Source organism: Peromyscus californicus, unplaced genomic scaffold (genome assembly GCF_007827085.1).
Source record: "Peromyscus californicus insignis strain IS unplaced genomic scaffold, ASM782708v3 Scaffold_21__1_contigs__length_65335640, whole genome shotgun sequence".
Taxonomy (NCBI): Eukaryota; Metazoa; Chordata; class Mammalia; order Rodentia; family Cricetidae; genus Peromyscus; species Peromyscus californicus.
Window position 1 is genome coordinate 39,444,491 of NW_026294514.1, and position 17,162 is coordinate 39,461,652.

A 17,162-nucleotide genomic window follows, 5' to 3' on the forward strand; every position below is an offset into this window, starting at 1 on the left:
GGTAGCTTTGTAACAACAACAACAACAACAAAAATACTAAGACCCCATTCCTCCACATTGCTTTTATCTCTGAAAATACAATTATGCTTACATGAGATTTTAATAAATTGTTCTGTTATCTAAATAAATTGATCTGATTTTGCTTTGAGACAAGATGTGTAATTGAGTCTATGCTGGAATTCTGTATGTAACCTAGGCTAGCCATAAACTATCAATCTTCCGTTATCAGCTTCCTAAGTGCTAGCATTACAGGCATGCACTACCGTGCCTGAATTTTCTAATAATTTTGAAGTAAAACTAGATTTTAGATATTAAGGGAACAAAATAGTTTATAAATATTCTCAAAGCTTATAACCTTAAAAACAGATGGCCAATAAAGGCAAAAATTCACTCAGAGATTACTTTTCTTTCCTTAGGAATGTGAGTTGAGGAGAACAGAGCTGATGATGTGTCTGCTCATTTTAAGTCAATGCCTAGAAATTAAACATTCATACATTAAGTAAATGAATGAATGAGTAATTGCTCAATTCTGGTTCTCAATTCTCAGGTTATGAAAAGGAGGGAGGAAGGTTATGTTTGACATCATCTTTTCTCTTTTGAATGCTCTACATCGATTGTCATCCTGAATATGAAAGCACATGAACAAGTGATACAATTTAAAAATGTTTCCTCTGAAAACAAACACTCCTTGATCAGTAAAGGATGTCTGATTAATATTTAGTTCATGATTATAATGAAGGTAAATGTTTTTTACAAGTCAGTTTTTGTACACATCATACACGAAGGTATTTTCTCATGAATTCTCTTAGTTGTAAGGAGTTATGTAAATAGGTCATATGTGGTTCATCAAGTTACAGTCCAGGCAAAATCAATCATAAATTGGAAAGCCCCAATTTCAAGCTGCGAGTCCCAGGAGTCTGGGTAACCCTTGTGCATGTGAACTACAATAGCAGAGGTGTGAAGTGATTCACACACTGAAATCATTCCAAGGAGCAGTTTGCTGTCCAATCCACACACTGGGGAATCCCCTCCTGCTAGGCCACCAGATGTGTGAGCTAGGCTCAGCTCCCACGCTGAGGTCCTATTTTGAGAGGCAATCTGGTCAGAGGAAAGGCCTCACACTGCTGTTCTCCTATCAGTATTGTGTAAGACTTGCTTGGGTCCTGATCTCATTCTGAGCTTTGAGATTACCAACCCTGAACCTGAACATGGTTCCTAAAATTGATTCCACTCGTGCATTCACCTTCAACTCTGTATTTCCTGTTGCCTCATCTTGCAATCTAGACACTGTCCCATCTGGCTGCTAAGAATCTTTAGGACTTTCAAAAAACTTGTTCAGTTTGCAACTTCAACTTTTCAACAGCAGAGACGGGATTTTCACAGGAGTTTAGGCTTATCCACCAGATTTAGACTGAATGGACTGGTCCTTAGTGACCTTGAGCTGAATTAAACACAAAACAAAACAAAACAAAAACAAAACCCAAAAACTGAGCTTTCAAGACCTTACAGATGGTTCTAGAAACACATGTCTACCAGAAGCAAACTGGAAGCTTTTCAAGGGCACCAGCTTGACCCTTTCTCCAAGAGTACCAAAGCTGCCACGTCCTGGGGCAAAACCAAATGGAACCAAACCACAGAGGCAGCATTCTTCCTAGTTCAGGCTTCATTTTCCTCTGAGTTCTCTCTCAATGTATCTGTCCTTGCTTTGCTAGTGTAAACTATACCCACCAGCTTCTCTCAGCTGCCTCCTTTCCATGATGCCTCTACCAAAATTCTCCCAAAGAATGAGATTTCTGGAAATACTTTTTTAACAAATATTTTTTATCAACTGTTTGAGAATTTTATTCAATGTATTTTGAATGTTTCTGGGAACTATTCATCAGGTTACAACAGCTGACACTAAATTGTTCAGTTGATGAACTCACCTAACAGGCTTTTTAACCCCAGTGACATCACAGAATCTGAGATTTGTAGATATAAAAAAAATTCTGATACGAGAGAAATTTTTATTTTAGCTGATTTGGCAAAATTAATTATTTAAAAATGCAGCATTAGAGGATGGAGATGTAGTCCCTGCCTATCAAGCACAATGTTCTAGGTTTGTTCCTCCACACTTCAAACAATAACAACAACAGTAACAACAAATCAAACAAATAAATAAGAAAAACAGCAAAGATAATTTCCAGGAAAGACTGTAGGCTAGAAGCTGTTTCCATGTGAATCAGCTAAGAGTCAGAATAATAACACAAAAGCAAATAATTCTATCCCAAAGAGAGGAAGACCAACAGAATCCTACAAAATATAAAAATCAGGTAAAAAAAGCGAAGGCTAGAGCTCTAACCCTGTGGCTCCTTTCCTGGGGGAGGGGATGCTTAAGACTCCATCAAGAGGTAAGCCAGATAACTCCTGACTGCTGGGAGACGGAGAAATAGCCTCTCCCAGGGATGAGCCCCCTTACTGGCTGTACAACGTAGTGCCCTGAAACCATACAAACAAGCAATAAAAGCAGGTTCCCAGAGGAACCCATATGGTGTAACAGTTGTTTTCCTATTGGATGATTCATGCCAGTGAGGGAGACTGACCAATGCAGATGTACAGTTATCTTTGACCCTTTAGTCCCAGAAGTGAAATTCTGTTGATCACGTAAGATCAGTCATGTATGAGTGATGATGCTTTAGTCAGCCCAACACAGGAACAAATATATAAAATGAAGTCTCCCCAAGGCTAGGACTAATGAGGCTGAACAATCCTATGGCCAGTGAGGTAGACTTCATTGTGCTGGGGGCAATGTATCACTCATGATTTCATGACTATACTGGTCTGAGAAGTCTACTACAATGCCAGTCAGGAAAAAGCAAATGACTTTTACTGGGCTAGACAACTATAATAATGTTTACTACTAGTTCTGAGAGCACTTCCAGGTATAAAAATGTGTATCATGAAACGGCATAATGTGCCATGCTGGCAGCAACTACATATGGTCTTTCTTTACTGTGTCTCCTCACTGCATCAGGGGGCAGTGTTATGGCCGACCTACATCATCTAGGGTGAGATAAGAGTTCTCTATATATTCACAATGACAAAATCACCTACCACACTTCTAAGAACAAACACTGCTGTTAAACTACCAAGACTGGGTACAGGGATACACATACACATGAATGTCAAGAAGGTAGGCCAACAAAGACCTTCTTAGAGGTACTCTCACATGGAAGGCCATCCATCATTATCTCTTTACTTAGCTCCAAACTTATTACCTTTAGAAGAGTGGAGGGGACTTAAAGAAACACAGTTCACTTGATGTTGGTATATATGTAACTGCTGAAAGAGGAAAGCTTCAATTTGAACGATAGCTTTACAACTTTTAAAAATGAATAGAGCATTTTTAAATATTATGTAACAGTATGTGCAGGCTGAAAGCATAACCAGGAGAAAGAATGAATGAAGGAGAAAGGAAGACGCAGCCATTGGTAGAAGCGAGTGTTTGATGCTGATGCAGATATCAGGATAGTGATGCATCCCCTTATTCTTACTGTACCAGTCCTAATGATCCCCTCTTTTTTTCTCCTCAGACTACCAGATTACCTTTCTGTCCTCTAGTTTTAGTAGCAAGAGGTGTTAGATAGCTACAGTCACAGTCTTGGGATGACAATTGAATCTGTGTAGTTTGCACTGAAATACGGCCACATTGTTAAGTTTCTACAAGAATATTCGACATTAAAATTTAAAACTATGACTTTGAGAATGAAAAAAATGACTGAGACTTGGAATATTCCATAAGCAGCTATTCTTGTTTTAAAGGTAATAGATCTCATGTGTCTGCTGCATGCCATCAAAAACAAGCATAATCAAAGTGTTTAATGTATTTCAAGATCATGGCAGGGTCCATTTGAAGAAGTGACAGATGACAGAGGAAATGCATAATGTGAATAATAATAGCATTTAAAGTCTTCTTGAATTCAGTGCTGTGCTGAAGTTATAAGATCTGGATCAAACACGCTCTCCTTCAAAGGCCTAAGTGTCAAAGCTTTGGTCACCAGTCTATGGAGGCAGCAGAACTTTGAGTGTGTGGAGCCAAGTGGCAGGAAACTAGATCACTGGGAATGTGCTGTTGCTGAAGACATGAAACCCCTGCACTATGCCTCTGTCTCATGTCCCAGATGACAAGCAGTGAACAGCTCTCTTGCTGATGCTAACACGATATACCATGATACCACCAGCCCAAAGCAGCATGACCAAGTGGACAATGGATGGAATACCTTGAAACTATGAGTCCCCTTTACTCCCTCCCCCACCAAAAAAAAACCATCCTCAATTTAGTTATTCTCAGGCATTTTGTCACAGTGAGAAAAAGGAGACTAAACAACTTGCTTCTTAATGGATGGAGAAGGAATTATTTGGAGATGGTTTAACAAGCTATTTAGTAATGACAAAAACAGAGACCAGACTGACCGATTATTTAAAAAAAAATTGGTAAATCAGAATAGTCTGTTTTACGACATTAGGATATCCTTTTAGAGATAAGGAGGCCTGCTGCTATTTGTTACATTCCTGCCTAGTTGCACTGGAGTATCATGGGCAGCGTATCCAGTCTTGGCTTTTCTACATGTCTACTTTGCCTCTGCTTAATGTTGATTAAAATGTTGGCTCCTTTAGTGTAGAAATAAATTCTGTTTGGGAAACAAAGTAACAGCACCATTCTTATTCTAATTGCATTTTCACCCCAAAGCAGAGCCATCTGAAAGGTACATTAACATAATTTGTGGATCTTATTACCAGTATGAAGCTAACAACAGCAAATGAGTCAAGTTAAGCACGGGGCAGTCTAAATATTCAGCAAAGGTGACCACATACACAGAATGTGCTAGGCCTAACCATGAATGCTGCATGGAAAACTTATTTTATATCCCCCTAACCCTTAGTTTTAGAAATGCCTTCTCTCCACAGCTGCTCCATTAATCACTCTAATGATTCATGGGGAAATCCATGCTCTTTGGGATATGATTCTTATGATTTCATATTCAAACAGTCTTAACTGTTCTAAGACCCAGGATTGGGGCTGGTCAGATAGATCACATTAAAGATACTTGATTGGCAATCCTGGGACATCAAATGTGATCCTCAGAGCCTATGTAAATGTGAAAGGAAAGCACCAACTCTCCAAAGGTGTCCTCCCGAGAGCACAGCACCATGCACTGCCGTCGGGCACTCACAGGTATATCGCTGGGGATGTCTTTCTGTATGCTGTGAATGTGTGTTGCTCTGATTTGCCAGTAACCAGGCAGGAAGTATAGTATAGGCGGGATAAGCAGATAGGAGAATTCTGGGAACAGGAAGGCTGAGTCAGGAGTTGCCAGCCAGACACAGAGGAAGTAAGATGTGAAGGCAGAACTGAGAAAAGGCACCAAGTCATGTGGCTAAACATAAATAAGAATTATGGTTCAATTTAAGTGTAAGAGCAAGTCAATAGTTAGCTTGAGCTAATGGCTGAGCAGTTTTAATTAATATAAGCCTCTGTGTGTTTATATGGGTCTGAGTGGCTGCAGGACTGGTGGGTGAGAGAGATTTGTTCTGACCATGGGCCAGATGGGACACAGGAAAACCATCAGCTACAGTATATAATAATGGCTGCCTGTAAATACTCAGTGTTAAAACTCAGTTTCAGAAAAGCTATCAGAGTGTCTTCCCGTAAAGCACCAGCTCGCCATATTATTTGGGGATCTTCATTTCAGGGAAGAGACAGAACACATTATTATTATTATTATTATTATTATTATTATTATTATTATTATTATTAATTTTTGGTTTTTTGAGACAAATTTTCTCTGTGTAGCCCTGGCTGTCCTAGAACATGTTCTGCCGACCATACTGGCCTTGACCTCACAAGATACCCCTGCCTCTGTCTCCCAAGTGCTGGGATTAAAGGCCTCTGCCACCACCGCCCAGCAGGAAGGCACTATTACTTCAAGCTCATTACTTGACAACAAACAGAGGCAACTTCATGAACTGGGGGATCCTCCTTGACCCCACCTCCTTCAATTATGCTATTTGTTTTTGTCCTGCTTGCAGCTATAGCCATTTAAATTAAAATGTGAAGCAAAACCTCCCTTTGCTATTACTCCAAAGACACTGCTCTGAGGAAGAAACTTCCAGCTAATCCCATCAGGCTGGTCCCCAAATCCCAAATGGAATCACTTTGGAGGCATTTAAAATATGTGGTACAGAACAAATGACAATAATTTTCAGTATAATAATTCACTGAGGAATTAATATTCCACCAGAATATTCCATATTGACTGTTTTACCACACAAAGCTACTAACTTAAGATTTTGAATGTATTTCTTCTTAAGAGATGCTTTTATTGAAAATCAATAGCACACCTGGAAGTCTCCAGTGGATCTCTCCTCTCAAAGCTGGGGGAACCCTGTAGAAGAGGAGGAAGAAAGGATGTAGGAGTCAGAGGGAATGGAGGACACCAGGAGAACACTGCCCACTAAATCAAATAAACAGGGCACCTATGGGCTCACAGAGACTGAATCAGCAATCACAGGGCCTACATGGGTCTGCAGCAAGTCCTTTACATATATGTTATGGCTTTTTGCCTGGTATTTTTGTGGGACTCCTAACAGTGGGAGTGGGTGTGTCTCTGACTCTTTTGCTGGCTCTTTGAACCCTTTTCCTCCTATTGGGTTGTTTTGTCCAGCCCTTAATATGAGGGCTTTTGCCTTGTCTTACTTATCTTGTTATCTTGTTTTATCCTGATTGGTTGTTGTCTCTTGGAGGCTTGCTCTTTTCTAAAGATGGGGGGCAGAAATGGATCTGGGGGAGAGGGAGCACTTGGGAGGAGTGGAGGGAGAGGAAACTGTGCTTGGGATGCATTGTATGAGAGAAGAATCTATTTTCAGAAAGTAAAGAGCACTTTAAAACTTATATGAGAGAGGGAGGATTAATGATTTTTCTTTTTTAATGAAAGAAGTATCTTTTAGATTATTTACTAAATTGGAAAACTCAAGACACCAAACTCTCTGCCTACACCTTCCCAAATTAGGGCTTCCGAAAGCTCTGACAGAAATTTCATGCATATTTCCATCAGAATAAATTTTAATTCAGTAATCAGAAGCTTTTCATAAGCTCAGTTTTCAAAAGTTCCCAGAACCCTTTTCAATAGAACGACAGCTATGTGCTCTGTGTGGGCGCATCTCTGTTGCTGTGCGCAGATGTTGACATGCACCTTACACGGTCTGCAAGGTGAACTGTTCTTGCTCACCACAGCTTTTTCTTGTTTTTTTTTCCCTTCACTCTTTGAGCAACAATTTTCATAGGGGAATTTTCCATTCCCTGTGGATGGCTTTCTGAGTCTAAGACACAGGAATTCACAGGCAGCCTTTTCTCTTGTCCACTGATTCAAAATGTCATTCTTGTTTAAATCATGTAGAGTGTGGTTCAAAGTCTCCAGAGGAATTCTACCCTCCCTCCTTCCTTCCATTCCTTCCTTTTTTTTTTTTTATTGGCAACTTCTCCAAGCTTCTTCAACATTAGAATCATTTGGGAAGATTTGCAAACAATTCAATCTCAGAACTAAGCCCAGGCCAATATCTAGAAATCATGGTTTTACTGTCCGGACAGGGGGCCTAGGGACTACTGTGAAACCCTGATTGGATACCTCTTCTTAAGAAATTTACAACAGACTTTCCATGGAGATCTTAGTTTTTATAATGTTATATAATTTCCCATATATGAATTGGCAATTATTAGGACAACTTTAGAGGGCACATCATCTTTATAATGAATTTGAGAATTATTGTTATGAATGGAAGAATTCTCCAGATCATAGAGACTTAACTTAATCAATGGCCAGCTATTAATGTTTAAGCAAACCTTTCTAGTAAACATTATGTATGTTTATATCATGAAGAAAATACAGTAATATTTCCTCTGTATCATTGGGGGACTGATTTTAGGACTACCATGGGTTCTAAAATCCATGGATACTCAACTACTTTTATAGAATGGAATATAACCTGTGCACGCCCTCCTGTGCACATTAAATAATCTCTACATCACTTGTAGTATCTAAAACAATATGAGTGCACTATAAACAACTGTTGTATTGGTTAGAGAATATTGATAAGGTGGAATGTCAGCACATGTTTATTTGGTACACTAACTTCAGTTTGTGGTTGGTTATGGATGCAAAGGGCTAACTATATATTAAGCGTAATTTAACCTTGGTGTTTCCTTCATATAATCAGTGTCAATGTCTCTGACTACATTACCGTTTCTATGTTAGGCACATTCACTAAATGGTGTCAAAGTTCTCAAGGTTTTTGGAGGTAATGTCCTGACTCCATGATTAATTCTTAGTGCCTTACATGACTTCATCCACTAACTTTCCTTTGCTTTTGCCCTTCCTGCCTCTACCACCATGATGTCAGTATTGATTATGCTGAGATGACTTAAAAAAACCTGGGAAGGACTTGGAGATTGAAGAAACAGGTAATTATGCATATTAAATTAAGCACCATCAATGATGCATATAGTTCTTCAGGTTCTCTGTGAAAACAGATATCTTCACTATAGGATAAAGAACACAGATATTGTCAATTTCTCCAGTGGAGTTCTTCAGTCATTTCTTCCTTTTCTTCATGAATGTATTAAGGACAATTTAGGCTGGCAGAATTTTATTGCTAGGTAAGTAGGGTATTCATATATTGAAAACCTATACTACTTAGAAAATCAGTTGGAATAAGAGAATGGCTAGAGTGTCCACGTACTGAGGAGACGCTTATGTGCTGTCCTCCATGAATATACACTCATCCTCAGTGAGCCTCTTCCAATGACAGGGAGGCCAGGAGCCTGCAGTGCACAATTCCAATGCATGATCCAAATATGAGCAGCAGCTAGAAGTGAGCCAACAGGGACTCGGTGGGCTCTAGAGACGGCACCCCATACAAGGCAGGACTTCACAGTGTGTCCACCTAGAGGTGCCGGGGTGGTGACAAAAGTAATACCAGATGAAACTGTGGTATGAAGAGCTTGTTTACCCAGGAATGTCGTGGCATTATGCTATACGTTATAATGCTTCATTGGGAACATACATCAAAGTAGAATGACTAGCTTTTAGCAGAGAATACCCACAAGGTAACATATTTTCATCTTTCTCTAGCTGCTGAACAGTGAGGAAATGAACAGTCTAGAGTTAGAAGGTAAGTCAGAGACCACCAAGGCAAAGAAACGGTGTTCCTTCTTGATTTTCATTTGGGAGCTCATGAGATGTATAGAACGTATTTCAATTTTATGATAGCAGATCAATAAATAATAACACTATATCATTAATATGGTGTTAATGGTAATAAATGGTATTGATAATATTGTTATACAAAAATATATATTCATGCCATTTTAATGGCATAATTATTTACCTACTTAGAGTGAGTAAAACTGTTTCTGAAGATCTCTTACCTGTAAACTGCCACAAGAGAAGCCCATTCATTATATTTAGAAGAATATGGATTCAAAAATCCATAAGGAGGCTATGGAGAAGGTTCAGTCAATAAATTGCCTGCCTTGAAAGCAAAAGGGCCTGAGTTCGATTCCAAGTAGACACTAAATATCTAATTGTGGTTTTAATTTGCATTTCTCTGATAACTAATGATATTGACTGTCTTATCTTGGGTTTATAGGCCACTTGTCAACTTGCTTGGGAGAAATAACTTCTCTAATTTCTGTGTTTTATTACTGAATTTTAAGTTTTTCTTTTTTATATTCTAGATGCAAACCATTAACAAGATATACACTTTTCAAAATTCTTTTATATTTTGTGATTTGATTTTACACCTAACTAATGGTGTCCATGGAGGTACAAATTTTCTATTTTTATTAAAATTTAATTAAATGTTGTTTGAAAAGAGTTACTGTTTTAGTGTTTGGGGCCATATGCAAAAATCCTTTGCAAAGTTTAGTATCATAGCTTTAACATGATGATCTCTTATTATAGTTTCAGTTGTTATACTTTTTAAAATTCTTTTTTTTTAAATTCCCTTTTACTAAAAATAGATTTCCTTCTCATACAATATAACCTGATTACAGTTTCCCCCACCTCTACTCCTCCCAGTTCCTCCCCACTCCCCCTCCCCTCTGGACCTACTCCCTTCTGTCTCTCATTACAAAAGAACAGGCTTCTAAGAGATGACAGACAACTAAACATCCTATATAAACAAGGGATGGCTTCGACTTCATCCAGTTTGTTGATGTTTAACTGCTCATATTCCTGCCACACGATGTTTCTATAAATCAACCTTTCTAATTTCAGCAGTTTGAGATTCCTTCTTTTTCTTGATAAGGACAAGGTTTGGCCCTTTTTCTGACTTTTGCTATCAACCATATTTTTTTTTTTCGAGACAGGGTTTCTCTGTGTAGCTTTGCGCCTTTCCTGGAACTCACTTGGTAGCCCAGGCTGGCCTTGAACTCACAGAGATCCACCTGCCTCTGCCTCCTGAGTGCTGGGATTAAAGGCGTGCGCCACCACCGCCTGGCGATCAACCATATTTTTGAGTTACAAATTTGTTAATCTTTTTTTGTATGTCAACAATTCATTTGAAAAAAATCTTTATCCAGTTATTTTCTTCCTTTTAGATTTAGTTAATTTTCCCCAACCATCATTACCTTAGGGCAGGGGAAGAAGCTGTTGATTTCACATTTTCTTCTTGTTAAACATAGGCCTTTATAGCCGTTCATTCCATCTAAGTGATAGTTCATCTGCATTTTATGTTTCTCTGTGTCCTCTTCACTTTTATCCCATTCAGTATATTTTCTGATTTCCCTTTGACTTATTTATTAACCCATTAAATATTTACAGTATCTGGTATAATTTCCATGTATTGTAAATCACCCAGTGTTACTCCACATGGGGAGCAAATAACACTTGTCTGCATCATTTCTCTTTAAAGCTACAGGGGTTTGCTTTGTAGCCAAGGACACAGTTGATTCTAGAAGAGTCCTATTACCTGTCCCCATGGACAGTCATCCCTGGGAAACGCTCAACCACCATTGAGTATTTGAACACAGCGCTCCATGGTTAATGGGTTTAAATGATGTTTACTTGATCATAAGAAGAATTAAATTAACAAAATAACTTTGTTAGTAATATATAACTAGACAATGCAATATCTAGAAAATATTGTAGGTTCTTGATTGCTCCTCCTCCAAGACCAAAACCTTCTGATCACTTAAGACCAACAAAATTGTATGATGAAACTAAATAATGTCTTGAAATTTAATACAGAAATCTTGCAACGACTTGCCCCAACTATAAAATCTAATTTTAAAAACTGGTAAATTAATCTCGTAATACACTATTACCAATCTCTATGTGCTAGACTTTAATGTTTATAAATGTGAGTTAATACAGATAGCATTAAAACATTATTCATGGATATTAGATTCTTCATTTTTTTCATTGTAGATATCTGGTCCCCGTATGTCCCCAGAGCCCAGCGTGTGCACTCTACTCCAGTGGCACTGGCCACCTTAAGAATATTCCCAGTTCTGTTCCAGGTTTCCCACCTCCAGGAACACACTTGCCACAGACACCCATATGAAGAATTCTCTAACTTCCTCTAAGCCTTTGTCCAAATGTATTCCTTACTACTAAATGCTGACTCTGTGTATCTCCATATACTTTAAAATCCTGTCACCAAAACAATGGGAGGTTTTTCCCTTTCAATGTAGGTGTTTTGATTGCTTTCCATGTAGCTGATACAGAAGACTGTGTAACATGGGCACATTCTGACGGGGGCCAGGGTGCAGTTCGAGCCTTCCTGATTCAGCAATGCTGAGGCTTCTACAGGAAAGTCATGAAGTTTCTAAGTTTTCCTTACAGACTTCTTAAATTTTTATTTGTAACTAAATTTTGAACATAGAAAATAATTCTCTCCTCCCTCCCTCCCTCCTTTCTCTCTCTCTCTTTCTGTGTGTGTGTGTGTGTGTGTGTGTGTGTGTGTGTGTGTGTGTGTGTATAATTCTCTACACATCAATTGTCTATGTTCCTTTTTTGATCATTTTTGGGTGTCATGGTTACTCTGAACTCAAGGTGTGTTAGTACATTTTCTAAAAGTAAGAATAGTTTGTGTAGGCTTTATGTGTGGGAAGATATATGTCATATGTTCAATGAAAGATGTCTAATGGATTAGTATATGAGACATAAAATATTTCTTTCCTACATTAAAGGGAACTTTCCCAGAAGACACCTTATATAAAAAGTAAATGGGCTTGTTACATTTTTCCTCTTTGGGCTACTTAGTGTTAATTATTTTGTAAGCTGTTATCACTTATTATTTTAACTCAGAATTTCCAGATATATTACAGTGACAGAAAGTAATGAGGAGGAGACAAACTGCTCTTTTTTAATTTATTTTTTTTTCATTTTACATACCAAGCACAGATGCCCCCTCCTCCCGCTCCCCCCTCCACCTCTCCTTCCCAACCCGCCTTCTATCCCTGGAGGGGCCTCCCATGGGGAGTCACCAAAGCCTGGTACATTCAGTTGAGCAGGACCAGGCCCCTTCCCTTTCCATTAAGGCTGAGGAAGGCATCTGTGGGTTCCAAAAAGCCAGCTCATGCTCCATGGATAGATTCTGATCCCACTGCCAGGGGCCCCTCAAACAGACAAAGCTACACAACTGTGTCCTATATGCAGAGGGCTTATTCCAGTCCCGTTCAGGTTTCACAGTTGTTGGTCTAAAGTTCGTGAGTTCCTATGAGCTCCCCTTAACCTAAGAATGGGTAAAGAAAATGTGGTACATATACACAATGGAGTATCACTCATCTGTAAAAATCAATGACATCATGAAATTTGCAAGCAAATGGATGGAACTCGAAAATATCTGGAGTGAGGTAACTAAGACTCAAAAAGACAAACATGTATGTACTTACTCATAAGTGGATACTAGAGGTAAAACAAAAGATAATCAGACTACAAACCACAGCTCCAGGGAGGCTAGGAAACAAGAAGGACCCTAAGGGGGACACGCATGGATCACTCTGGAAAGGCGAAACAGATGTGATCTCCTGAGTAAACTGGTAAACCAGGGGCGGGGGGAGGGCAAAATAGAAGGGAGGGAATGGGGGATGAGAACATGAGGGGATGGGATGGTCGAGCTGGGGAAGGGATGGAGTAGGAGAGCAATGAAAGAGATATCTTGATAGAGGGAGACATTATGGGGTAAGGGAGAAACCTGGTGCTAGGGAAATTCCCAGGAATCCACAAGGATGATCCCAACTTGGACTACTAGCAATAGTGCAGAGGGTGCCTGAAGTGGCCGACCCCGGTAATCAGATTTGGTGAACACCCTGTCATCATCGAGCCTTCATCTAGTAACTGATGGAAGAAGATGCAGAGACCCACATCCAAGCACCAGGCCAAGCTCCGGGAGTCCAGTCAAAGAGAGGGAAGAGGGATTATATGAGCAAGGGGAGACAAGATCATGATGGGGAAGCCTACAGAGACAACGGAGACAACCTGACCTTGCCTTATGCATTTGGTTGTGTGACTTCTAGTTGCTCAGCCACCAGTCATTAAGTTCCTTTCTGCAAAGAGTTTTGGGCCTTGGAGATAGACCATTTGCTGATACTCTGCTGCGGTTCAGAAACGATTCCTCTTTGAACTAAAGACGCATCTTCAAGGCTTCTCTGACCCACCTAAGCCACTTTTTCCATACTTTCTTTGTCTTCCCAAACGTAAGAAGGGGCCTTCTCTCAAAATCCCTTACCTAAGTCTGGCTGCTCCACATGGAACTCATTTGATTAAGTTTCCTCGCCATGATCTCATTAAAAACTAAAGGTCAACTCAATTCTGGAGGTAACCCTACATCCAATGCACAGAGGAACTTTGTTCTGGGTTCTTGTCTGTTCCTTGGGCCCATTTGTTTCCCCAAACCTCCTTTGTTCTTCCTTAGAAATCACTTCCTCTCTCCAGTCCTCCCTCTGTGGTAAGGGCACGTCTAAGCTTTAAGTTCATTGACTCATGAGAAGCTCACCTTCATCTGATGCCTCTATGAAGGTGATGAACTCACGCCTCTTTTCCCCCATAGCCTGGCTATTGTCAGTTTGTTCTAGCAGATCAATCGCTGAACCATTAGCGGGTAAAGGGACATTTCCCTTTCTACAGCTCCCACTGGAAGGCCTTTTCCCAGCTTCTCTTCCTCTAAGAGCTCAACAGAGCTGATGACTGGGCAAAGCTTGTTTGGCCTCTGTGAGTAGAGGAAATGGCCCCTCCCTATCTCTTTAACATTCTCTTTAGCTACACTGCATTAGGTAACAGCATTCTCTTTTTGAATGCACAGATGTAGTTAGATGTGGTGGTGTATGCTGAGGCAGGAGGATCCTGAATTCAAGACCAGACAAACAAACCGACCCACAGATTTAAAATGTGCCATGTCAAATGGGTTAAATATGTACATGAGAAGGTTCTTTTCCCATCAGTATAATGCTTTTATTCTCAAGGGGTTACATTTAGGAAGCATTAATAATCCTCAGAAGCAAAACAAAACAAACAATAACAAAAAACCAAAAAACAAAACAAATCAAACAAAAAAACCCAAAACAAACAAACAACTACCTTTGTCTGTTCCTCACACAAAAAAGTACTCTTTATCATGTGTGAGGCCATAAATACAGGACAGTCATCTTGTTGGTTTGGACAAGCTGGAATCCTGCAGGGGAGCAGACATTTGCAAATACAATGGAGAAGAGCAGGAAGGAGAGTCTGAGGAACCAGCTTCATGGTAGGAAGTGCAGACCTGAATGTACGTCCTTAGCGCATTTTAGTAGCTACGCAAGTATTGAAACTCACTTAAAAGTTTCTTCCATGAAATGGAGAGCTTGTTATTGAGCTGTTGACATATATGAGTGCATCATAAAATGAATTTACTTAAATATTTATGCAGCATTATTTTATCACATTTCATGAAGAAAGTAGTAAAAAGAAAAGTAACAGTGGCATCTATTCTTGTTGGCCAACACCCTGGCCTGGGGCACTGAAGATACATCAAGTAACTCATGTTTTACTTGAGTATTTAGATGAAGTATAGAAAGTCTTACTTTTTCCAATGAGAAAGACTATGTGCATTTTATAAAATAAAATTTTGATTAAACTTGGCTCTAGTGATAAAATGTATGAGTAAAATCCAGACATAATTATAGATAGAACAAGTTATTTTATCTGTCTATAACTCTCAACAAGTCTGTGAGTTCTGATATATTTAACTGTAACAATGACTTAAATGTGTTGACTATCTTAAATATATCTAAAAGAATGTTAAATAATTTACTATTTTTAATCAAATTTAGCAATTTAACAATGATTTACAGATTCACGTAATTTAAATACATCAACTCAGTATCTTGAGTCTTGTTAATTTTACATATGTTATTTTTCATCCATCTGGTGTTGTTTCATCTTACTACCTTGAAAAATCTGAGTTCCATACATGACTTTTTTTTTCCACAAAAAATCTCATCTATTTACTAAAAAGTCACTGTGTCTTTATGTTCTGAGTTTCTTTAAAGATACAACAGAAAATAGTTGCTGTTTTAGGAATTTAATTTTCCTATGATATTTCTAAAATTCTTCAAGAATTTGTTATTTTTAATGGATTCTTTGAAATGTGGCATATTAGTTATTGGTGCTTATTTAACTTAATGCATATTTCACATCTGTCACAATGAAAAACATCCTAGCATCATATAAGCATATTTTAAGATTAAGAAAAAGCATGTGTGAGTCTTGCCAAGCTTTCAAAACACCAATTAATTAAGATGCGATGTTAAACCATCAGGGTCTCAAGTGACAATTATTCCTTCATTCATCTAACAAGTATTTACTGAGGACAACTGCAGCTCTGTTTCTAGTGTGTCAAAAACATCAAAGAACAAAACATCAACTCTCCTCTTTCATGGCCCCATGCAAAACAAAAGAAATCAAAGCACTCTGTGAATGAATTAGTGTTGGAAAGTGTAGGACTTGTGGATACCCGACTACCCCTTCCTGATTGCAAGTCATCAGATATGGGTGTGATAGATATGTATGAGTTAAAAAAAATCCTTGTCTTCTTCCTCCCACGTTAGGGATATTCCCACAGTTCCACACTGACCCCTCTCTTTTAACTCCATATTCTCACCCTTGTTTATGAAGACTAATTTACAATAACTCATCAATTACTGGCAAGCCTCTGTAACCAATGACCACATTATATACTTGTGGACTTCACAGTATGAGGCACAGAGAACTGATGTGAAATACTTAGTGTCTGATTATGTCTGATGAGTTCTCAGAAAATTTTATGCCATTTTATTAACTTATTCCTCTGAATTTTCCATGAGTCCATTTTTCTCTTTCTTTGTGTTCTTAATAGAAATATAAATTTATTTCTAACCCAAAAACTGACGTTGGTTATATCTTGAGATAGCTTTTATTTTATTTTTTAATTTTTTTTTTACATTTTTAAACAATGTATTTTATATCTTGAGATATCTGATATGAAACAATTATGGCTGCTAATTTTGGAATGAGCTAACAGCTTAATGCTATCCTTTAATATTTCACCAGTTGATGTTCCAGTCAAGTCATACTCATTGAACAGAAGCATTTCATATGCATGTATATGTGTGTGTGTGAAACAGGGTCTTATTTTTCCATTTACACTAGCCTAGAATTCACTATATAGCTCAAGATGACCTTGGATTTGCAACATTTTTTCTGCCTCAGCCTTCTGAGTGCTGGAACTCCATCACTGAGCCACTATATTAGTTATTTGTTTTACCGTTGGGACAAATTATACTACAAAATGACTTAAAGGTGTATGGGCTTCTGAGAGAGGTCACGGTAGCAGGAATTTAGGCAACTGGTCGTATAGTAGTAGCCAAGAAGCAGAGGGTATTGAATACTAACGTTTACTCTACTTTCTCCGTTTAATTTATGTCAGGACACAACCACCACACTGCCCATAAATGATACTCTCTCCATTCAAAGTGAGTATCCATACTTCAAATTAACTTAATATAGAAACTACCTCAAATTCATGTGTCCCAAGTGAGCCTAGATTCCGTCAAATGACAATCACTATTAACCATCACAACCAGTACGCCCAGATATTTATGAATA

At 38.6% G+C, this 17,162-nt stretch overlaps 1 protein-coding gene across 11 annotated transcripts in view; it reads right to left on the reverse strand.

The window, feature by feature from the left end:
* The window catches only part of Dlgap1 (DLG associated protein 1), an 823,903-nt gene that overhangs the window by 622,431 nt on the left and 184,310 nt on the right, over positions 1–17,162 (reverse strand). For 2 of the 11 annotated variants that reach the window (XM_052750113.1, XM_052750111.1), the window contains exon 3: positions 6,382–6,425. The exons of the other annotated variants lie outside the window; for them this stretch is intronic. The gene's annotated coding sequence lies outside the window, so the exon portion shown is untranslated. The remainder of the gene's footprint in view (positions 1–6,381; positions 6,426–17,162) is intronic. 11 annotated transcript variants of the gene reach the window in all.